Below are 12802 nucleotides of genomic sequence, written 5' to 3' on the forward strand. Positions count from 1 at the left end.
TGAGCCGGCAAGTTGACAATAGAAATACCCCAATGGCAGAACTGTTATGTGGTTGTTGTCAAAGTTCCAGTTGGCAAGATGTGCACAGTTCAGAGTTGTTTGACCAGCTAAGTCCGGGTTGTGACAATTGATAACTACACAGTCCCCAGCAGATTACTTCATTGATGGTCCAACCCAACCCATCCTTCTCACAATTAAGATGTCATTGTATTACAAAATGCTGAAGTCCGAGACTTTAACTAGCCAATGGCAGCACTTGCTTTTGAGAATAACTTGGATTTCAACGCTGACTGGGGACAGGCGAGGAACATTATCCAGGGCTACAACACAGGGACTACATTCAGGAGGAACATTAAGATGATGAGATTAGAAGGGCCTGAATGGGAAGGCATGCTTTCAGAGTTGGGGCTAGGGTTCACGCTGGTCAAATCAGCCTGACAGGTGGGCTGGGGTCTGAGCAGGCCGAGGTTCTCCTTCAGTAATAGTCAGGGGAACCATTGTGTTAGTAAACAATGAGCGATGCATTTCATGTCTTTCCATATTTTTTACTGTTTTGAAGAAATTGCAAAACATTTATATATTTGATATGATCAAAATAAATGTACATTTTTCAACATGTATTGTTTGGTTTCCAGAATATGCTTTATTAATTAGAATATGAGGAATATGTGTCCATGTTAATTAATTTTGGAGAGACATTTTTCTTACATATGGTTTGCATTTCCCTGGGTGATCTCTCCTCATTTTTTCCAGGGACCCTTGAATTAGTTTTTGATGTTTGTTGGCTTGGCTGCCATAGTGCAATCAGGTTTTTTGGGGTAGTTAGGGCTGGAGAGCTTTTGGACTGTGAGTTCTAAGCTTTCAATTTTTTCCACTAAGGGAATAATGTCAAAGTGAACCAGGGCCTTAAGTTTCTCAAAGATCCAACCCCAGTTGGTATCCCCATTTTTCACTGTACAGGGGCAGGATGCTGGGCCTGGATGATTGTTGGTGCATGCTGCACTGCCTATGGACTTGGGTTTATACTTACCCTTCTTACTGGTTACCCCAGGCCTGGGGCTAACCTATGCCCTTGATCTGGCACTTCCTTTCAGTGAATGGGCCACCTTTGCAAGTTTCATGGTTCCATGGACACGGTTTTTAGAGGCTGGCATCAAGAACTCTGCACTCCTTTCAGCATTACCCTGAGGCAACAGGGTGGAAATTACAGATACAATGCTTGGACCACCTGAGATGAGGAAGGGTGGGATAGGCCACAGGCCGGTGGATAAACCACCATGTTCTGTAGAGAGTCACCTCTTGGCCAGGTCAATTTCTTTAGTGATAACCCCAACTGCTTTAGCTAAAAAGCTGTCCAATGTGGTGCGTGCAGAAGTAAAGGAAGCAATGGAATTTTAAAATTCCAGTAGTTTTCATTTCCCCATCCTGATGATTAGGGATAGCAATTGCACCACCCAGTGAAAAACAAGAATTCAACCTTTGGAGAATAAATAGTAACAAGGCTCCCAATATATTAAAGGTTCCAGATGAAATCACTTGCCAAAGAGAAAAGGCCAGGCTAATATTCTAATGGTCACTCATGGATGGAGATGGGCCCGCTCTTGGCCCAGCCTTTACCCGGGCGCATCCTTTGCCACGGATCACCCTAAGCACTTTATAATGCTAACGTCACATGAAGGCCCACCTCCTTTCTCCAGATTCAAGGGTGACAGAGGTGTCTTCTGGGGGATGTATTCTCACACCAGCAGCATAAGTACAAAAGAGTCTTGTGCCGCAGATAACCCTGAGCACATTATAACACCAAAGTCAACTTGAGCCCAACCTTCTTGCTTTTGCTTCAGGGATAAGATTAGAGTTGATCTCTACAGTAGATTAGGCAGAAGGCAGAGAAAAAGCAGGGCAGAGGGGCAAGGGGGATGGTGACAGACGCAAGCCACACCAATAACTAAACATGCTGGTCCTTCAACTCGAGACCTCACCCCAAAGCTCAGGTGCCTATTGCATCAAGCTCGCCTCCTGCGTGACGGGCTAGATGCTGCTCCTTTTTGGTTAAGAACCTTAAACTCTGGCCTTACTCAATCTCCTTGTGGACCAGTGGTGGGCTGGACTGCTTCTTTTGGGGACACACATAGCCTGCTGTTCAGCCTCACTGGACTGGGTAGGACAAAAAACAATTCCCAGTTACTCCAATCAGGACTCAAAAAATTGCTTTCAGTCTAATTTTTGAGGGTGGAGAAATTGCGTAGGGGTAATGTGATTATTGGTTCTACTTTTCCACCCGCCCCTCCATTTAGCAGCAAATGTTTGGTGTTGGTTATTGCAGCAGTGAAAGTCTTGTATTTCTTTATTTTTGCTATCTATATTTTGGTATTTTCGGTGTTATTTACGGTTATAGTTTTGTAGTCAATATTTCTGTTTTTTTATTTTTTTAAGTTTAGGATGACAATGTTTGTGTGATCAATATCTTTTTGCCAATATTTTTGTACTGTAAATCATTATTGTTGTGGCCGTTACACCACACAACCGTGCATACATGTATCATACATGATATTCACTAAAATGCTAATTTTCCTTCACTAGTGACAATGGAATATGATTTAGACAGGAAAAAAAGACGGTGGTGAATGAATGACATCACAATAAAAGATCCAGCAATTCTCCATTCTATAAATGAAGACTTTGAGCATTGAAAATGAGGAGGGTGAAGTTCCTTGTGTAGCTATTTGGGATGCTGCGAAACAGTCATAAGAGTGTAAACATGTTCCTCTGATCAAATAAAGCCAAAAAGAAGACCTTGAACAAAGTATAACAAGACTTTAAATTGAACAAAAATGCAATAGCTCCCACAGATCATAAACTACATAAACTTCAAACATCTAAACTTGACGCAGTCCAAACATTCACAGAAAAAAAAAAAAATCTAACAAAACAGCTAGGGGACAAAGCAAATAGACTAATGGAACATAAATTAGAAATACTGCAGACCTGAAACAAATGTAGGCAATAATTATAGACAATGGCAATTTGGTGACCACATTAGAAGAGATAGGTCTAGCAATTCAAATTATACTCTACATTGTACAAGACCAACGGAACATTAGACCATGAGCATGGCAAATATATCTCAGAAATAATAGTGCCATAAATCTACAACAACAAGAATAGCCCATATAATCTACTGAGTTTTAGAGGCCATCACAAAATACCTATTAATAAGGTCCTAGGGAAATATAGATTTATAGCGTCATGTGACACAAAGGATTTTGGATAGAAAAAATGGAAAATATAATTTCATAATTTCATAATCTTAACTCCATGATAACATTGGTGACTACTTTTATATTGAATGCCTCAAGAGGAGGTGTAACAAGGAGGAATAACTTGATCTCTCTTCATTGTTTCTTCTTTCTATGTGTGCTGCATTCTGCATTGGCACATGGCAGCCAATTGTGCACCAGCACAGTGGAAGAGGACAGGAATACTCCATGTCTTATAGATACAGCACATTCCTGCCTTTTATTTCAACCCAGGACAGTACAGCAAGAAGCCTTGCAGTGCTGCTCTACCCAATAATACTGTAAATATACCCCTGGGCCTCTAGTTGATAGAGGTATGCAGCGTCTCAAAGTAGGGACCACAATCCTAGTCAGGGTAAGTGAGACACACACCCTAAGTTAACCTGTGCTCACCCTCTGGTAGCTTGGCACAGAGAAGTCAGGCTGAACTTGAGAGGTAATGTGTGAAGTACTTGTGTAGCAATTAAGTTACAGTAAAACAGTGAAAAACACCACAAAAGGACTTCACACCAGCTCAGAAAAATAGAGAATATTTATCTGAGTAAAAATGGATCAAAACAACAAAAATCCAATAAGGAGATTCTGAGATATGAATTTTTACTGCAATGTAGTGCTTTGAAGTCAATAGCTCCAAAAGGTTACTTGAGGTTGTGCTAGACCGGGGAAAATCCAAAATTCAGGTTGACTGGGATGCAGGTCAGGCCAACTACACGACTCATACAGAGCAGCTGAAAAATACCTTTGGTGGATTGACATCGAGGAGCAATGAGGAGGTGATGCTATGCAGAGAGTAGATGCGTAGTTGTCGAGTCTCACTTTCCGGTCCTGTGTCAACATCAAACTCCACTGAGATATATGCAATGCATAGTGGTTAAGATATGCTGCTGTGCCTTCGGCCTGGTGCTGTGTCATCATCCAACCTCACAGCCGGGTCCCACGTCATCATGGAATTAGCTATGTGTTGGTGTTGGAGGGCACTGCGTTGGTGCAACAGCTCAGATGCATCAATTCTTCAGAGAAATAGCTTCAAAAACCCACTTTTAATGCCCAGGACTGGATAGGCACCTCAGGCAAGGGTAGGACTCACAGTTGGCAGAATCCAACAGCAGTAGCAGAGTTGCAGGCAGTCTTTGATGTCCTTGAGACTGCAAGAACAGGGGGCAAACTAGCAAGCCCTTGGAGTCACATGGTACTGTAAAGTATGTAGAGAGCAAAGTCCAGGCTTTTCTCACTCCCAGGCAAAAGGCAGCAGGCAACAGACAGCAGGCCACCATAGCAATGCAGCTGAGCAGGGTGGCAATTCCTTCTGGCAGCACAGCAGTCCTTCCTCCTGGCAGAATGTTCTTCAGATCCAGAAGTGTACATTTGAGTATAGACCCCTGTTGCAAACATACACACAAAAAAGGGTCAGCATAGGGGAGTTTCAGTACAAATAACAGTAAGAAAAAATAAGTTTGAGAGTGGTAAAAAAACAGAAGAGAATCTTTACACTACTATAAATCATCTAAACATCCTGTATATGTCCCTAAAAACCTATGTGGGTGACTACACAAGTAGTCATGTATGAATGTGGGTGTCACATGGAACAAAGGAATGTAAGATTCTAGTAATGCTATCTTTGTTACATAAACTATGCTGTAATACCATGTCATATTTTTATAATAAAAACTAAGAAATAAATATTGAAAGACAACTAGATAATGAATAACAAAAAATTGCATTGCATTTCCAATAAAATAACTGCCAGGACTTTTGCTATCAAAAAAATAATTACTCTTCACAAACAGGAATAAGGAGTATTTAAAGGATTGCGTGCATTTTTTTATGTAAATAATTTTTGTGCCCACGTCAGATAATGTGTGAAAGGCCATTTGATGTGCTGCACAGTCAAGCAGTGGGTTGACACATTATTCATTATGCACCTTTCAGAGGAGGACTTTTGCATATTCGGAATTGAACTTTGTGGGCTAGATAAACAAAGACAAAAGTGTGTTATTAGTTGCTTTCCTCTGAGGGCCTGATTCACAAAGGTAAACTTAGACCAAAAGTCTAAGTTTAGACCAGGGACCTGATTCAAAGAGGTAAACTTAGAGTAAGACTCTATGTTTAGACCAAAAGTGTGAACTTAGACAAAAAGTCTAACTTTACTAGGAGTAAAGTTAGACTTTAGGTCTAAACTTATGGTCTAAACTTAGACTTTTGGTCTAAGTTTACCTTAATAATCCCCAAAACTCAGGCACTAGAAAGCAATTTGTGCACCAGTGCAGGGGGAGAGGACAGAAATGCGCTGTAGCTTGTAGAAACAGAGCATTTCTGCCCTTTCCCGGTGGCGAAAGGCAGCACAGCAAGGCACTTGCTACGCCACCCTGCACCACATGCCTCATAAATGAGGCCTTTAGTATCTTAAAAACTATAAAAACTATAGTCTTTAAGTGGTGGATCTTCAATCAGAGTTAAAAGGCCAATTTCAGAGTGTTATGTCACTTAGGAGCAAGGAACAAAAAGTGTTTAACTTTGTGGAGGTAACGGCTTGTAGAAGGTGAATGGCGTTGGAGCTCTTATCATACCGTGCTGAAAGGAAGGTGGAACTATGATGACCTATGTTAGAAATGGGGTTTCTGGTTGGCTAGGGTATGCACCTCAGCCAGGCAGAACCCACCCACTCTGGTCAGGGCAAGGGAATTACACGTCCAAGATAACCCCTGCTCACCCCCTTGGTAGCTTGGCACGAGCAGACAGGCTTAACCTGGAGGCAATGTGTAAAGCGTTTGCTTAACACAGACAACACATATGATGCAATATCCCCACCACAAAGGAAACACAACACCAGATTATATGAAAATATACTGTATTGTACACAATGCAATTATCAGACCAAACATCACATATCAGTACTATCCTGCTACCTTAGCAGTTGTCAGAACGTTACACGTTAGTTACTCTGCAACCTAGCAGTAGTCACACATAACACACAGGTTACTCAGTATTCTACAACATAAGCAGTAGTCAGAAAAACACATTATTACATCACAGCACTTGTCATAAGAATATCATAAAATGCCCATATGGCAAGTTAGAAAAACATATTAGCAAGCATGTCTATAAAAGGAACATTTGCATTCACATATGTAAAAACATCAAACGCAGGTAGTAATATATGAATCAAACAAAAGTCTGTAGAAAGAACTTTGGATTGCAACTATATTGGTCCTTTAAACAGTACCTGGTTGGATGAAGGCACCTCCAGTGCCTAGAAGGCGAACAATGGGGCCCCGGCGCTCCTATGCGCAAAACGGGGGCCTCTCTTATACTCTGGGGTCAGAGGAGGGCGACATGCACCTCCTCTCTTTTATAGACAGGCCCCTCTGGGGACAATGATTACTGGGGGGCCCCCAGGGCCTCAACCAGCCCTCACAAGGGGGGCCAAAGCCAGCAAAAACAGCTTAGGGCAGGGGGGGGCACCACACCCCCCCTCCGGTTTAATGACGGGCCCCTCCAGGGACCCATGATCTCTGGGGGCCCCCCCGGGCCTCCACTGGCCCTTCCACCAAGGGGGGGGCCCACAATAATGCCCGTTTTACCTAACAGCAGAAAAGGAGCGTCCTGCTCCTAACGCTGTGGCCAGGGGGAAGGGGGCACTCCCCGCGCCTTACCCTGGTCCTGCCGTGAAGCCACAAGAAGATCAGACCCCTCCTGGGGCCCGAGCAGACACTCCCCTGCACCCAAAGTGGTGCGCGAGTGTTCTTCCAGCTTCCCGGCCCGCTGCGGTGATCTTATTTAAAGGGGCACAATGCAGCAAGTAGCCTACGAGCTCCCATAAGCGCGGCAATCAGTGCTATGGCAGCAGCAACCACAGAGAAGCACCCCTCGTGAAGAAATGGATGCAGGGGTCAGGGGCCACAGCACCCTGCCCCTGGGGAGCAGAATCTTAAGACAAGGTCCTCAGGTGGAGGACCCAGCTACAGGCCAGCACATGGGAAAGGCAGCAAGTGGCAAGTCCTTCACAGTGACCAGGCAGGTCACAGGTCAGCACAGCAGCAGCAGTCCATGGCGGTTCCTGGTGAGTCCTTTCAGCCTTTGGTGTCCAGTTCCAAGATGACTCCAAGAGTCTTCAAATTGTGGGGAAAATTCCCCTGTACTTATAGTCAGTTCTTACAGTGTTTTACAATGGTAGGGAGAGGAGGTTCCTGCCAGTTACAACTGGTTCTGGGAGTGCCCCCTCTCTCCTTTCAGCACAGGCTCCAAACATCAGTGATGGGTTAACAACCCTATTGTGTGAGGCCAGGGCATAGTCTTTACAAATACAGGTGTGCCCCGCCTCTCCCTTCTCTCAGCCCAGGAAGACTATTCAGTATGCAGATGCACCTCTGTGACACCTCCACCCTCCCTGTGTACAGGCTGTCTGAAAAGTATGCACAAAGCCCCAACTGTCACTCTGCCCAGACATGGATTGGAGTCAAGCTGCAAAACACCAGAGTCATAAGCACAGATAAATGCGCACTTTCTAGAAGTGGCATTTCTGTGATAGTAATAAAAAATACACCCACACCAGTAAGCAGCATTTATTATCACCATCACAACCATACCAAACATGCCTACGCTACCCCTCATAAATCAGACAATACCCCTTACACATAAGGCAGGGCATTTCTAATGCAATCCTATGAGAAGGCAGCACTCACAGCAGTGAGACACCAAGTTAGGCTTTTTGTCACTACTAGGACAGGCCATGCAATATGGCACATGTCCTGCCTTTCTACATACATGGCACCCTGCCCATAGGGCTAGCTAGGGCATACCTTAGTGGTGACTTACATGTAGTAAAAGGGGAGTTCTGGGCCTGGCAAGTAAGTTTAGATGCCAAGTCCCTGTGCAGAAAACTGCGCACACAGGCCCTGCGCTAGCAGGCCTGAGACAGGTTTGAAAGTCTACTTCGGTGGGTGGCGTAAGCAGCGCTGCAGGCCCACTAGTAGTATTTAATTTACAGGCCCTGGGTATAGAGATACCACTGTACAAGGGACGTATAGGTAAATTAAATATGCCAATTAGGTATAAGCCAATCATACCAACTTTAGATGGGAGAGCACCTGCACTTTAGCACTGGTCAGCAGTGATGAAGTGCTCAGAGTCCTAGAGCCAACAGCGAGAGGTCAGAAAAACCAGGAGGAAGGAGGCAAAAAAGATTGGGGATGACCCTGCGTAAGGCAAAAAGTCCAACAGCCTAATAAGAGGCTAGTTCACATCTTGATGCATTTAGCTAACAATGTTCCTGTTTCTGATAATGCTTCCTGGCAATTTGCATTAAGCAGGTGCTTCTTGCATTGCACACTCAATATTCTGTTGACAGGCATAGCTTGAATGAAAGACAAGACTGTGTCAGAGGCTCTTAGTGATTTCCAGATTCAGATGAAAAGCCTAGAATGAAAAATTGTAGGTCCCTTTGAAGATTTTTATAGGACTATATCAACTGCACATAGGTGGCTTTAATGTGAATCTGACCATCAACACTCATGTTTTTTTCAGCACCATGGAAGCCAGATTGGTCAGGGAAAATTTCCTTCAGAGCAGTCATTCTTCTTGCTACAGGTTCCTCTAGTAGACACACTTGTCAGTAAAGGGGTCTAAATCCCACTGCAGGCACCAAAGGCTTAACAGCAACTTGGATTCACCCTGGAAAAGGAACACAATGCCAAAAAACCACTGCTGCTCAAGCACTCATACTCTTGCATCAGGATAACGTCCTACTCCATGGTCTCAAAGACTTCACATTGGCAACCATTTAAGGAATCCTATACATCCAGTGTCTTAGGAAATATGGTCCCATCACCCCCATCCTGATGGAACTCCAATGGTTTTCCTGACGTCTTGCTTTTTGAATCACCCAGTTTTAGACTTTTTATTGTGGGTGAGTCACACTACATGTGGTCTCCCATGGTAACTGTTCGACCTGACAGCCTTAGGGTGGTCACCCCTAACTTTTTGCCTGCCTCCCTCCACTTTTTGGACACTGTTTTGCTGGTTTTTAGACTCTGCACACTTTACCACTGCTAACCAGTGCTAAAGTGCATATGCTCTCTCCCTTTAAACATGGTAACATTGGATCACACCCAATTGGACTATTTAATTTACTTATAAGTCCCTGGTACTGTACACTATATGTGCCCAGGGCCTGTAGATTAAATAATACTAGTGGGTCCGCTGCACTGGTTGTGCCACTCACTTAAGTAGCCCCTTAACCTTGTCTCAAGCCTGCCATTGCAAGGCCTGTGTGTGCAGTTTCGCTACCAATTCGACTCAGCATTTAAAAGTACTTGCCAAGCCTAAAACTCCCCTTTTTCTACATATGAGACACCCCTAAGATATGCCCTAGGTAACCCATAGGCCAGGGTGCTGTGTAGGGGAATGGTAGGACATGTACCTATGTAGTTTCCATGTCCTGGCAGTGTAAAACTCCCAAATTCGTTTTTACACTGCTGTGAGGCCTGTTCCATTCATAGGCTAACATTGGGGCTGTCCTTATATATTGTTTGAGTGGTAGCTGCTGATCTGAAAGGAGTAGGAAGGTCATATTTAGTATGGCCAGAATGGTGATATAAAATCCTGCTGACTGGTGAAGGTGGATTTAATATCACTATTTTAGAAATGTCACTTTTAGAAAGGGAGCATTTCTCTGCACTTAAATCTTACTGTGCCTTACAATCCACGTCTGACTGGGTTTAGTTGACAGCTCCTTGTGCATTCACTCAGACACACCCTAAACACAGGATACTCAGCCTCACTTACATACATCTGCATTTTGAATGGGTCTTCCTGGGCTGGGAGGGTAGAGGGCCTGCTCTCACACAAAGGATTGCCACACCCCTACTGGGACCCTGGCAGACAGGATTGAACTGAAAGGGGACCTGGTGCACTTCTAAGCCACTCTTTGAAGGCTCCCCCACTTCAAAGGCACATTTGGGTGTATATAAAGGGCCTCTTCCCCTTCCAACTCAGACACTTCCTGGAGAAGAAACTTGGAACAAGAACCTACATCCTACCAAGAAGAACTGCCTGGCTGCCCAAAGGACTCACCTGACTGCTTTCTGTGAAGGACTGCAACCTTGCTGTTTCCCTGCTGCCTTGCTGCTCCCTGGCTGGGGTGAAGAAGTGCTCTCCAAGGGCTTGGATAGAGCTTGCCTCCTGTTCCCTGAAGTCTCAGGACCAAAAAGACTTCTCTCTTGCAACTGGACTCCTTGTGCAGCGCAAATTTGATGCACAGTTTGCTAAAAACGATGCACAGCTTGCCCCCCTGTGAGAAATTCACTGCACGCCTAACCGGAACGACGCAGCCCGACTTCGCAAGGAGAAGATCGACGCAGCGCCTACATTGCAACTGGAACTTCGACACACGGCCCACCGGATCGATGCACAGCCGACCTGGGGCGACGCAGTCCGACTTCCAGAGGGGAAATCGGCGAAGCACCTGCTGTGCGGAAGAAATTTCCACGCAACGCCCACTGGAACGACACAGCGCTTGTGACTCCGCTCCACAAGCCCAGGATTCCACACACAGACCCCGGGGCACCTGAAAACCCCGCAACCCAAAGAGGATCCACGACGGAGCGCCGGAAAGCGACACACAGCCGTCCCTGCGTGGAAACTAAATGACGCATCACCGTGTGTGGCCCGAGAAATTGACGCACACCCCCTTTGTTTCCATGCTTCTCCTCCTCTGCGGCCCATTGCGGAGATTTTTCACGCGAACCAGGTAATTTGTGCTAAAAAGAGACTTTGTTTGCTTCTAAAAGACTTAAGACACTTTGGCCCATATTTATACTTTTTGACGCAAAACTGCGCTAACACAGTTTTGCGTCAAAAAAATTAGCCCCGGCTAACGCCATTCTGAAGCGCCATGCGGGCGCCGTATTTATTGAATGACGTTAGCCGGTGTTAGCCGCCGGCGCCGTCTGGTGTGCGTTAAAAAAAACGACGTACACCAGGCAGCGCCGGCGTTGGGGAAAATGGAGCTTGGGCGTCAAGAAATGGGGCAAGTCAGGTTGAGGCAATTTTTTCACCTCAACCAGATTTGCGCCATTTTTTTTCAATCCCAACCCCCATAGAAATGACTCCTGTCTTAGCAAAGACAGGAGTCATGCCCCCTTGCCCAATGGCCCTGCCCAGGGGACTTCTGTCCCCTGGGCATGGTCATTGGGCATAGTGGCATGTAGGGGGGCACAAATCAGGCCCCCCTATGCCACAAAAAAAAAAAACTCTTACCTGAACTTACCTTAATGTCCCTGGGATGGGTCCCTCCTGGGGTGGGCAAGGGTGACAGGGGGTGTCCCTGGGGGCATGGGAGGGCACCTCTGGGCTCCTTCAGAGCCCACAGGTCCCTTAACGCCTGCCTTTTGCAGGCGCTAAAAAACGGCGCAAAAGCGGCCGTACGTCATTTTTTTTGACCCGCCCACTCCCGGGCGTGAATTTTGCCCGGGAGTATAAATCCGACGCACATGCCTCGGAGTCGAGTTTTTAGACGTGAACGCCTACCTTGCATCTCATTAACGCAAAGTAGGTGTCCACGCTAAAAAATGACACAAACTCCATGGACTTTGGCGCTAGAAATATATAAGTATAAATATGGAGTTAGTTTTGCGTCAAAATTGCGTCAAAAAAACGACGCAATTCCGGCGCAAACGGAGTATAAATATGCCCCTTTATATCACTTTTCAGTGATATCTCTACATTTACTTTATGCATTTTTGATCGTTTTGACCTGCAAATATCCAGATAAATATTATATATTTTTCTAAACACTGTGTGGTGTATTTTTGTGGTGCTATATTGCGTTATTGTATGATTTATTGCACAAATACTTTACACATTTTATTGCACAAATACTTTACACATTGCCTTCTAAGTTAAGCCTGACTGCTCAGTGCCAAGCTACCAGAGAGTGGGCACAGGATAGTTTGGATTGTGTGTGACTTACCCTGACTAGAGTGAGGGTCCTTGCTTGGACGGGGGTAACCTGACTGCCAACCAAAGACCCCATTTTTAACAGTAACCAATTGGCAAATGGCCTTGGCATGTTTACCACCAGTTTCAGCCTTTTAGGGTAAGACCACTGCGAGTATAAAGGGCATTTGGCTAGTTATACATGAACATTCATACACACGCATGTGTATACATGTGAAGGCTGTGCATGTGAGGCTACCATTGTATGCAGACTGGCAACTGTACACAGGTAACCTGGCACAGAGGGGACCTGGGGTAGGCCTCATAATGTTAGTGCACACTAATAGGGTAAGTTTGTGTGATTTACTGTTTTGTCTGTAGTGACACGTTATTATGCATGTAGGGGGAAACTCTCTTAGAACATTTCTGCCTCCCTTTGGCCGACAGACTCCAGTGACACATCATACATGGGGTGCAAACTGTGCTAGGAAATAAAATCTGCAAGTTCCAAGACAATATCTGTACAAATTGTGGGTAATCCAGAATGCCCAAATTCCTCTGGCTCAGCTCAG

The sequence above is a fragment of the Pleurodeles waltl genome, chromosome 5, assembly GCF_031143425.1.
Source record: "Pleurodeles waltl isolate 20211129_DDA chromosome 5, aPleWal1.hap1.20221129, whole genome shotgun sequence".
NCBI classification, from domain to species: Eukaryota; Metazoa; Chordata; class Amphibia; order Caudata; family Salamandridae; genus Pleurodeles; species Pleurodeles waltl.